The sequence below is a fragment of the Ascaphus truei genome, chromosome 4, assembly GCF_040206685.1.
Source record: "Ascaphus truei isolate aAscTru1 chromosome 4, aAscTru1.hap1, whole genome shotgun sequence".
Taxonomy (NCBI): domain Eukaryota; kingdom Metazoa; phylum Chordata; class Amphibia; order Anura; family Ascaphidae; genus Ascaphus; species Ascaphus truei.
In genome coordinates this window covers 205,194,800-205,203,374 of record NC_134486.1, presented here as the reverse complement: position 1 = coordinate 205,203,374, position 8,575 = coordinate 205,194,800, and the positions used below count along the sequence as shown (strand labels likewise).

The 8,575-nt window shown below is 40.2% G+C and overlaps 1 long non-coding RNA gene across 1 annotated transcript; it reads left to right on the top strand.

Moving 5' to 3' along the window:
* The first annotated feature begins 3,149 nt into the window (after nucleotides 1–3,149).
* Nucleotides 3,150–8,108, top strand: LOC142493173 (uncharacterized). The gene is made up of 2 exons (XR_012801034.1): nucleotides 3,150–3,507; nucleotides 6,680–8,108. It is a non-coding gene; the product is annotated as an uncharacterized LOC142493173 (long non-coding RNA).
* The last annotated feature ends 467 nt before the right edge of the window (nucleotides 8,109–8,575 follow it).

The following is an 8,575-nucleotide window of genomic DNA, read 5'->3' as shown; positions in this document are numbered from 1 at the left end:
AGGTCCGATAGTGGGGAAAAAGTATATGGGAAAATACATTTTTGTCGCCCCAAAATGTTGCCACCCTAGGCTGGGGCCTAATGCGAAATCTGCTACTGGCTCCGTGTAGTAGAGGTAATTACATTGTAGTACAAAGCAGCATATTGAGTTAGAGGGTATTTAGTTTGCTCAGGTGAGATTGGGTTGGTGTACAATATACTAATGTCCCCATACTCTATAATTGGCATTACCATCTGCTGTGCCATGTGCTTTCTGACAAGCAGGTTTGAGGATTTGTTCCTGTAAAGTATACCTAGTTTGGCATGGGTTTTGGATGTCAGTATCAATATGTAGCCTGAACATTAAGTGGGCTGGGGGAGGGTGTGTGTGTGTCAAGCCATGAAATGGTACAGAATAGACAGGTCAGATGGTGGTGGGTATCGCTTTACTTACCTGTTGTAATTTAAATTGATATAAAAAGAATATTATTAGAAATAACTACACAGTTCCAGGTAACCAAATCTTAATAGAACTGGTAATGAACTGATTCACGGAGACAAGTTTGATTGTGGGTGGCATCCCTTTGCCCAAGTATACCGTCCTTTATAATAAAATATATATTCAAATTAATTAAAAATATATATTCACTCACACACACACACACACACAGATTTAGTTTCTCGCTCTGCCTCTTTGTTGCCTCTGCGCCAGCCTCGGCACACACTCCAATTCTCCCTTTTCCTGCTGATATTGACAAGAATTTGCAGCAGTAAAAGGGAGGAGCAGCTTTATAGGAAGGGAATGGGCCACAAGATCTAAGTCGAGTTCAAACAAACAAACACGTTTTTAGTTCCGGCCTAGCACACAAATCTGAACCGTAGTCTAAACTTCTTTTGGATTATGGCAGTTTGGGAAGGGGGGGAGAGAGTGCTTGCATTTTTACAATCTGGACTACACCAAGGTCTACGGAGCTGAACCCCATTAATTTCAGCTCACACGACCCCATGCTTCTGAAGATATTTATCTCCATAATTGGTACTGGTAGTCGCTCTGTTCGGCTGGCAGGGATCACATAATTGACGATTTTCAAAGCTCCCACACCCTGCAGGCCAATAGGAAGCTGTGACATCATTGGCCCATGTGATGTGAGAGCATTAAAAAGCAGAGGGATATCGGCAGCCCCTTCGGAGGTAAGTATCTCAGGAAGCAGGGGTCCCTAGAGCTGAAATGAACGGGGTTCAGTTCTGGAGAGCCAGTGCTTCAATCCTCTGTAAAAAATGTTTTAAAAATCAATGGCTTGAATTGCTCCTTTAAAGCCCATTTGCACCCTTAGGTAAATCGTAGCCTATTTCAGGGGTGCGCCAAGTTTTGGAGCTGTGCCCTGCTGAGCAACAGCCCCAGCACTCACGCCACCCTTCTCTGTGACGTAACGTCACGTGACCCTGCATCATTTGGCACGCGTTACCATGGCGACGTGTACGTCCCATGACCCCACGGCGTCATTTGATGCTGCGTTGCCATGGCGACGCATCCAGAAGACTACAGAACCCTGTTAAGTTGAAGTTCCAGAGGCCTCGCGCAGACCCCCGGCATTTAACTTAAATTCCTCAGGAAGGGCGCAGGGGCACTGCAACTGCAACCCCATGTCTATATCATAAAAAGGTGGCATCTTCTGTGCAAGTGTTAACATTAGTACGTTATGTAACTTGTAATCTAGACCACTTCTGGAATTAAGGCACACAATGTATTGAGCATGTAGTGATAGTACTCTAATATTTAATATAAGGATCCAATAATGACTATTATTGACTGGTACTATGAGAAAATACTTGCAGCATTGAGAAAAAGAAACAGAAAAATGTTCTAAAGACATTTTTAATGTTTCTAAGGCTGCGTCCATAGAAGGACAGACCACGCTGACGCGTCTGCACGCTACGCGATCAGACTGCCTAAAAGCAGCGATCGCGTCTATACAGCGTGTGGGCGGAAGCAGGCGCACGATGCGCGTGAAATCTGATTTTTAGCGCGATCGGGAGGTCACATGAGCGGTTCGCCAAAGGAGGGCGAATCAGCTCCGTGACGTCACTGGCCCACCTATAGATACGCCCCCGGACGGCGCACAAACGAAGGCCAGGGAAAGCACCCGCTTTCCCTCAGCCTCCGCGCGGCTGCTGTGTCTATGGGCACGGCTGCTGTGTCTATGGACGCAGCCTAATGGAGAAAGCATTTCCAAAATGACAGCCCCCTTCCCCTTCTGAAAGACTCTGGCTCTTGAGACCCGCCCTCTCTCTAGCCCTCTCTCTAGCAGTGAACCAATTGTAAATATTAGCTGCTGTGCAATAACTGAATTAGATAGCCCCGAGCAAGCGATTGATTACAGGAGAACAAGTCGATCTGCAGTTTAGCTAATCACTTGTCAGTGTGCCGATTGTATTGATGCACATATTGAATGGGGAAAAAAATATATAACAAAAACAAACCAGCTGCTTGAACTGCAGCTTTAAAGTACTCTCATCAACAAAAATAATAATTTTGAGGAGGAAGAAAAAAAAGTTATACCTAGAAAGCCTCTGAACAGAAATGCTTTCTCCAAAAGGTCAACTAAGAGCCTTAAATTTTATTTTAAAAGTTGCTTCAGGAGAATCTGATTTTCAGATCCTATTACTTATGAGACAAATGGAGTTAGACAGAATTACTGATGAATTTAACAAACCAATTTATTATCGACACAGCAGTAGTCTGTGATAATTTTAAGATTGCTATAAAATAGTTGTTAAATGAAATATTTTTCTCTCTTTTCTGCCTTCTCTCAGTGTAAGTGTATCCACCAACAGCCATAGGCCTCCATTTATATGAAAATTAAGGGAGTAAGGGGAATTTTTCTCATAAGTATTACAAATACACACACAAATGAGATGGTTCGTAATTTTATTTATGGGGTTTAATTGCAAATGAAGCCACTCAGAGCGGAAAAAAAACATTGCGCCCTTTAATGAATATACAAGGGGTAGGTCACCTATTTTGTCTGCAAGTATAACCATAATGAATTTTGCCGTAACAGCCTAAAATCGTAAACAACTTGTTATTGTTACAGTAAACTGCTTATAGAGCTAAAACTTGTTATTGCTATAAGAAAAACTGCTTGCGCTTTATTTTTATATCAAGAACATTTTAACCCCCTCAGCATATAGTTTTTGCTTGAATAGCAATCTGTGACAATGACTCATAACAATAAGATAAGATGTTATTGACGTATGTAAACTTGTAATACATACTGGAGTGTTCCAGGGTACGTCACGAATGCCTATAAAAGCTTATGCACTTGAAACAAAAAACAAGAAGTAACTGAGAAAGAACCTAGCGTGTCTGAATTAATTACTTCTTCCGGATTCGTTGTTTCCAGCACAGCACACTAGATCGTGGGTGTTCCTCCGGGGAGAATCTTGAACCAAGGAGAGGGTCACTTCCATAAGGCGGGAAGCGGTTAATTTTCATATGGTGTGAGAAGTGGGATTCAGTGCCATTGGGGTAAGAACGTGATATTATTTTGTCCGTATAAACTCCCAGTGTCCCTGAATCCAAAACTACCCAAATTTAGTTATACCTCCTGGTCGAGAGTTAAGGTAATACTTATATGAGTAAAAAGTCTCATATAGTGAGTCAGGGTTAGAGTCCCGGACTGAAATAGTCTTATATGAGTTAGGAGTCTCATATAGTGAGTCCGGGTTAGAGTCCCCGACTGAAATAATAAATAAAACTATCTAGTGTGTCTGAGGAAACTATAGTTGTGTGTTGTAAAGTGCATAAGGTTTGTATCAATTGCATGTAAATAACGCTGTGCCGCTTGTTAGAAATTGTTAAGATATAGGGTCCAATCTTAGTAGAAATCACAAAGCAAGTTAAAAGTCCCGACTGATATAAAAAAAAAAAAAACAGAAGGTTAAATTCCTGTCTGTATACTGAAATCCAAAGGAAAAACACTCCAACGCACAGCCAGAAATAGAGTGGGTACCAAACGAAAAATGCTGGTAAAAAATAATCTTTATTGGTCCATGTTAAAAAACGGAGGTAAGTACCCTCCTACGTGTTTCGTACCTGCTGGTACTTTATCAAGGTATCCAACTTCTCTATTTCCATCTCAAAAAAGGAGAGAGAGAGAAAGAGAGAGAGAGAGGGAGAGAGGGAGAGAGGGAGAGAGGGAGAGAAGGAGAGAGGGAGAGAGGGAGAGAGGGAGAGAGGGAGAGAGGGAGAGAGGGAGAGAGGGAGAGAGGGAGAGAGGGAGAGAGGGAGAGAGGGAGAGAGGGAGAGAGGGAGAGAGAGAGAATTAGAATATCAGCCCAGACAGCCCCCCTTTGCAGAGATACATTTACATTTCAGACACAAAAGTTAACTGAAGCTCTGTTGCGACTAATTAGGTTTAACTGTAGTTTAGGATATGATAATAAAAGAAAGGGACATTTTTATTAATATAGTTTGCAGGCAGGATCAAACAGTTTTTTGTTTCTTTTTCTGTGTAACAAGTAACTATAAATTATTTAAAGTATATTTTAAGCCTATAATTTTCTGTTTAACAAAAATCCAGTTTTAATTTTTGAATACGTCACATTTTATCCTGTATTTGGCCGTGTAAGGAGCTTCATTTTTAAGCTGTCCCAAATTGTATTGCAGTGTATGTTAAACTTCAGTAACATTATTTTTTTTATTATCTGTTTTGTTCCAAGGTTTTGGCAGGATGCCCAGAAAGTTATCCCAAGCTTGTTGCAAATCCTAGAGATGGACAAATAGTCTTTAAATCTGTGACTATAATTTCTTATGTTACCGGTTGTTCTCTCAGTAAACCAGAAGTTATTTTGTGTTTTTTAAGGTTTCTGTCAGAAGACAATAGCAGATTATATTTATATTCAGTAGTGTTTTGTGGTTTTTAATGCAAATTTTATACCAAAAGGTTTCAGGTTAATTTTGCTACAGATCAAGCAACTATATTTAGTTATGTTTTAAATGCCGTTATCCTTTGTGTAATATTGTTCACATAAAATCAGATGTGAATAAAAGGAGGGGGATTAGCTTAAGGTCATTTGGCGGTATGCCCAGAAGTTAGATGTCTAAGTGCCCGGGATGAACGAAATTTGAAATTATTATTTTTTTAGAATAATGCTGAGTGTCTTTTAAAGTTGGCAGTGTGCTTGGCACTTTTCAAAGAAATTATATTACAAGTGATTAGTTTGGAGTTCTATACAGAATCATTTTAGCCATTTTTCTTTTGGTTTGGCAATAGCTGGGCCACAAAGTCTTATGAATTTAGATTGTAGCAAAGTCAAGACCACAATAGTGGATAGAATAAAGTGCGCAACTAAAAAACCTCTAATAGTGATAAACAGTGATCAAATAGAATTGTGTAATAACAAATACCCTTCTAGTTTAAACTGAATAGTTAAACCACATAGTACCACAGTGTGATATACAAAGATTTATACATAACCGTGAAGTGTGGTAAATAAAGGCGTCTGCAGCTATAAACCAGGGGGTGGCTCGGCACCCCCCTAAGCACTAAGGAAACGGAAACAAAAAACAGCGCAAAACGCAAATAGTGAAATAAGTAAAATATTATTATATATTAAAAATAGGGATAAATATTCTGCGTACATCAAGAAGCTAGAACATAAACATTGAGTGTGCACAGCACACGAGTTACCACTCGGCAGGTGAGGATTCAGGAGTCAGGAACTGGTTTCTCTGGCAAACGTCTCTGGTAACAGCTGTGGGATTCTTCCTTCACATAGACACCCGGACACGGAATTGCAGCCTCTGTAGAAACTTTCCCTCTGGTCATGTGGAACACGAAATGTCCAAAAGTTCTTTAGCCTAGAGTCACATGGCAAAAGTCCCCAGATCGAGCAGTGAGTGGGACTCAAACCATCCAAAATGCTCTCAGACCGGCACAGCCACAGACGGGAGCGGACTCTCACAGCAGTGTCTCCGGCTTGAGACACTGACGCTCCGTCGCGGTGCGCTGTAGAATGACGTTACAGTCGCGGTTCTCGGCAACCAAAACACAGGGATGGAAAATAGTCTTTAGAAAGCCCAATGTTTAGGAAATAGCAACGAAAAGCCTATTACACATAGGTAAAGATTAAATCCTACGTGTTTCGTAGTATAACACTACTTCATCAGGGACGGAGCGTCAGTGTCTTGAGCCGGAGACCTGCTGTGAGAGAGTCCGCTCCCGTCTGTGGCTGTGCCGGTCTGAGAGCATTTTGGATGGTTTGAGTCCCCCTCACTGCTCGATCTGAGGACTTTCGCCGTGTGACTCTAGGCTAAAGAACTTTTGGTCATTTCGTGTTCCACATGACCAGAGGGAAAGTTTCTACAGAGGCTGCAATTCCGTGTCCGGGTGTCTATGTGAAGGAAGAATCCCACAGCTGTTAACCGAGACGTTTGCCAGAGAAACCAGTTCCTGACTCCTGAATCCTCACCTGCCGAGTGGTAACTCGTGTGCTGTGCACACTCAATGTTTATGTTCTAGCTTCTTGATGTACGCAGAATATTTGTCCCTATTTTTAATATATAATAATATTTTACTTATTTCACTATTTGCGTTTTGTGCTGTTTTTTGTTTCCGTTTCCTCAAGACCACAATGACTGCTTAGTAAAACAATTAGTAAGAATTGTATGCAACTAATATATTTTTGAGTCTCTCTAGGCATGGGTCAAATTTGAAAGTGCACCTACTCGAGACGGCGTTAATGGTCAAGCAATTCCTACACAAGCATGCTCTTCATCCCAGATGAAAAGGCCATTTCAAATACTACTCACAACCATAGCCAAGGTGGAGAGGCCTAAAGACACAGCCGCTACATAATAATCCCCGCCAATAACCAACGGAGGAGAAAAACACAGGCAAAAGACCGGGCATCAACGCATGAACTTTGAACTTTTTAATAATCCTTTTTTCTTTACTGGTTTTCTTATTTCAATTATAATGTATGTTCTATTAGGTTTGTATAGGTAGTGTACACACAAAGACGATAGGGTAGTAACAGGTATTTTGTTTAGTAATGTTTATTTTGTTTTTATTGGTATGTGTATAGCATATATGCACACTCTTTTTTGTTATATAATGGAATCCTGGTAAACAAAGCCCATATCTTATGTGCAATGTAACCCAATGTACTATCCATACCCAATAGGTTGAACCTCAAGAACATAGTTACATTTAACCCCTTAGGAGAAGGACAATATGTTATAAGACACTTGTAGAACCATATATGAGAAATTGGTTCCGAAGGGTGTAGAAATACGAGTTTGCCCTAGGGAAGTGATTGACTTTGTGTTAGAAGGATAGATAGAGAATTACCCTGCAACTAGACCAGGTTATGTTATTTAGGAAGAGTGTTTAAAGGTAGAGATGAGGGATGGGATTCATTGGGACTTGGTGGTTGGATTTGTTCTCTGGAAGCAAAGCTAGCAAATGTTTTTGTATGTGTGTCTGTCCTACTCATTGCTCTCTATGTCTGTGTTAAGTACAGCAAAATTTTAGTCCAGAAGTGCGCTGCAATTCCCCACCAACGCTATGCCTCTTTTCGGTGATGGTGATAAAGATGTCAGCAGTCCACCAGAAGAAGAGACCGAAGACGAAATCAACTGGGCTGATATAATGTCCAGAAAGAAATGAATTCATACACCATTGGACAACTTCTTTGTCCAGCAGGACAATGAAATGGTTAACTGTTCTTTAAATAGACATTCTGGTAAGGATATGGTGGGGACTGAGAAGATTGGATATAAGGATATGAGGAAGGTGGGAGGTCACCCAGGGGCGTGAGTCAACCACAAGGACAAATCAGCCATTTTGACCATAGCAGCATTTTGCTGTTTTGCCATTCTGAGTAAATGCAGTATGAAAGATGCGTGCAAGGAGGATGTTTGTGCAGTCGCTCCCAGTAGAAATTAGCCCCATCAATTCTCAGAAATCCCTTAGCGCTAATCATAGAAGAGCAGTGTGATTAGTAATTTTGTTGATATTGAAGGGTTAAAATTAGTAGTCTGTTCTCCATTTTGTGAATTTATAAGATACAGTAATTAAAAAAAAAAAAAAAAAAGCAGAAGCTTGCACCTTTTTATTTTAACAATTTCCAGGCATGATCCCAAAAAGTTGTTTTCCCAAGAAGCAAAGGGCCTTGAATTGTAATAGAACTGTAGCTTTATTCCATGGTTCTTAAGAGAATTATTTTTTTTTGTTGCTCATCTTATATATATTTTTCTCTCTGACCCCCGCAAAACCTGCACCACTAGTTTAGTACGACAAAGTATTTATTTATTTATTATTTATAAAATATTTTACCAGGAAGTAATACATTGAGAGTTACCTCTCGTTTTCAAGTATGTCCTGGGCACAGAGTTAAGACAAATAATACATGGTTACAAATACAGTTACATATATACAGTATATCAGCAGTATCAAAAATAGTAGTTGTCATGTTATGACAAAAGGAGGGATTGTTAATGAATATACAAGGGGTAGGTCTCCATTTTGTGTATCACCTATTTTGTCTGCAAGTATAACCATAATGGTTATTGTTATAGCAAACTGCCTATA